Genomic DNA, 3364 nt, shown 5'->3' with positions numbered 1-3364 from the left:
CCCTAAATAGAATTGTGGTGCTGCACATATTATTTGCTAGAAAAATAATCTATTCATAAGTTTCTTTAATCAAATTCCTCTAAAAATGGCTAAAATTTTCATCCAAATAAATTGTATCAGAAGAAAATATATTTTTTCCCATAAAACAGGTTAAAATCCAATGAAATAAATTCGTAATGTTTAAAATGAATCATAAAGAGGTAGAGCTATATGAGGAAATGAGGATTATCTTGAATTCAATTTAGTTCGAAAGAGGTAGAGATAATTTTTACATAAGGTCTAGTTTGAGAAGACAGTGAAATTATGTTCCTGTGCAGTGAATGCTGGCTGACGTGTGGATTTATTTTGTTTGGTATGAACAAAAAATTTTCGCAATTTTATATTGCAACTGATAATGTCTGATCTGCAGATTTGTCTTTTAAAGAAGCTTTGTGGAACTCAAAACTCTTTCAAACAGGCCCTACATAGAATCCCGATGCTACTCATTTTATTTGCTTGAAAAATATTCTATTTTAAAATTTTATTTTAATCTAATTCTTCTAAAAATTGCTAATTTTTTTATCAAAATAAATTGTATCACAAGGAAAAGAAATTATGCTATAAAGCAGATTAAATTCCAGTGAAATAAATTCGTAATGTTTAAAATGGATCATAAAAAGAGGTAGAGTTATTGAGTAAAATGGATCATAAAAAGAGGTAGAGTTATTGAGTAAATGAAGATTTTCTTCAATTCAGTTTGATGAGAAAGTGGTAAAGATAATTTTTGCTTAAGGTCGAGTTTGATGCGACAGTGAAATTCTGTTCTGATGCAATGAATGTTGACATGTTGATTTATTTCGTTTCGTAAAACAATATCTTTTGAAGTTATTTCAATATAACAAAAAATTTTCACAATTTTAGATTGCAGCTGATAATGTTCGATTCACGGATTTGACTTTTGAAGGAGCTTTGTTGACCGACAAAATTCCTTCAAACAAACTGTAAATAGAATTACGGTGTTATACATATTATGTACTGGAAAAATAATATATTAATAAATTTTTTTAATCAAATTTCTCTACAAATGGCTAAATTGTTTATCCAAATAAACTGTATGAGAAAGAAAAAAAAATTTCTACTATGAATCAGATTAAGGGTCTGTTTGGGGCAGCTTATTTGTTGCGGTGGTGTTTTGAAAACGCACCTGGTCTGTTTGGGAAAACTGTATTTTGACAGCTTATGCGTTTTCAAAACGCTGAAAACAGCGTTTTCACAACACACTTATCTATGTGTGGTGGCAGCTTTCTAATAGCGGTCTGACTTTTCCAAAAAAATAAAAATTTGTAATAGCCACTGCACCTAGGTTATCAGCGTTTATCAGCAGATTATTATTAATCAGCTTATCAGTAGATTATTCAATAAGCTGCAGCTGCCCCAAACATACCCTAAATTTCGATGAAATAAATTCATAATGTTTAAAGTAGATCATAAGGAGGTGGAATTACTTGAGGAAATGATGATCTTTTTATGTTTAATTTAATTAGAAAACAAATAATTAGCAAGTAATTAAATGACGAGATTAATAAATTATGTAAGAAAGTTACTTAATTGAGCTTGAATCTTCAATAATGCTCGAATTATAAACTTAATGACATTAACTAAAAAACTAAAGGATCTTTAATTTTTTACATATTTAAAGTTAAGAAAATAACTTGATTGGAAGATCTAAAGAGTTTATCATCATTTAATTTTAAACTTATTAAAACACTTAAATATTACATGAATAACTAATAATTAAATGAAATAAATTTGGACCTTCTCAGAGAGTACTTGTAAAATTTTTCTTATATTATCAAAGTATCAATAAAAAAATTATATTTATTCTTCATACATAAAGGTATTAAAAACATTAAGAATTTGATTACATAATTCTGATGATTATTGTTAGAAATTTTTTAATGCATGATTGATGTTATTGGGTTTTCTTTGCTCAAACATTGTAGATCGTCTATTTCAATTCTCTTTTTGTTTCCAGATCATTGTTGACTAATCATTATTTTCTAACTAATATTTCCTAATATGTTTTAATCGAGTGTTGTGATGTATGTATTCGCTCATTCTTTATCACATGCCCATTGTTGTCCAATTGTCATCACTCAATTACAATTTCAGGTTAATCGCTGAGCAATCGTTGCCATCATCCTTCCATACTTTTTTCAATTTTTCTAGCATCAATTACAAAAGATCAAACTTGTTTCATGTACATGTTAACCACATATTCTCTAACCAGAGGGAAAGAACAAATCTTTATAATATTTATCAATATAATAGATTATTTTATATGAGCAGATCATCGTGATTTTACTCTTAATTCCAAAAAAATCAAGCACTTATCCCAATTTTATTACTATCTTGATTCCTAAAAAAATGAATCTCAAATTGAAGTTGAAAGTTCATGATACTTGAACTTCCATTGTTTACTTTAATATGAATATAAAACTGATTTTTGAGTCTAATGGTACTCCAACATAAAGAGGGGTGAGAATATAAGGAAATTTGAAGAGAAATGAATTGAACATAAGGAAATAATGGCAATACCAGCCTTGATGGAGGAGGCTATGTGGCCAATATATTAATCAAAGCCAAATAAGTATTTTTTTCACAATTAGTTTTTAACATTATTATCATTAAATACATAATCAAGATTATTGATGTTTTAAGAACTATTTTGTTATATAATTCGATCATTTTTTTTGGTAAGACTTGATTATTAATTAAGCTTAATAAAGAAAGGAATTGTTTTAATGCCCCTAAATGAAAATGTTGTTTTTAACAAATTTTTTTAAAAGTCAAGCCCAATAAATTATTTTAGATTTCTTTTCATTCAAATGTTAAGTACCTTCTATATCATAAAGTTAATGAATCATTCATCTCCTAATCTAGAATGTCCAATTCTTCCTACTTTTATATGCTTACATTTTATTGTTCTATTAAAAAATCATGAAATTTTTCATTGTGAATTTCCTCGAATTTTCAGTTATGCGTAATGCAAATGAAAAATAAGTTAAAATAAAATCTTATGAAAAAAAAAAATCACTTTCGACTTGAGAGGTCAATAATGTACCAACTAGTTATAGACGAATTGAATTGAACATTTCTTCTTTTTTATTTGTGCTTTGCTACGTTCTCATTTTCATAGAGCCACACTATTTTCTTAAAATTATTTCTTATTGTAAGAAGAAGAAAAAAAATACACTGATTTTGCACATTTTAATGTATAATAGAATATGTATACAAATTTGGACACCAAAGCTTTCGTAGCTCAGTTGGTTAGAGCACCCGTTTAGTAAGCGGGAGGTCTTGAGTTCAACTCTCAACGAAAGCA

The 3364-nt window shown here is 27.5% G+C and overlaps 1 non-coding gene across 1 annotated transcript; it reads left to right on the top strand.

Moving 5' to 3' along the window:
• Window positions 1-3290: 3290 nt before the first annotated feature.
• TRNAT-AGU lies at window positions 3291-3364 on the top strand. Its single transcript has one exon. It is a non-coding gene; the product is annotated as a tRNA-Thr (tRNA).

The sequence above is a fragment of the Phalaenopsis equestris genome, unplaced genomic scaffold (assembly GCF_001263595.1).
Source record: "Phalaenopsis equestris unplaced genomic scaffold, ASM126359v1 Scaffold000300, whole genome shotgun sequence".
NCBI lineage: Eukaryota > Viridiplantae > Streptophyta > Magnoliopsida > Asparagales > Orchidaceae > Phalaenopsis > Phalaenopsis equestris.
The sequence above is the reverse complement of the archived record's forward strand: the minus strand, read 5'-3'. Positions and strand labels throughout refer to the sequence as shown.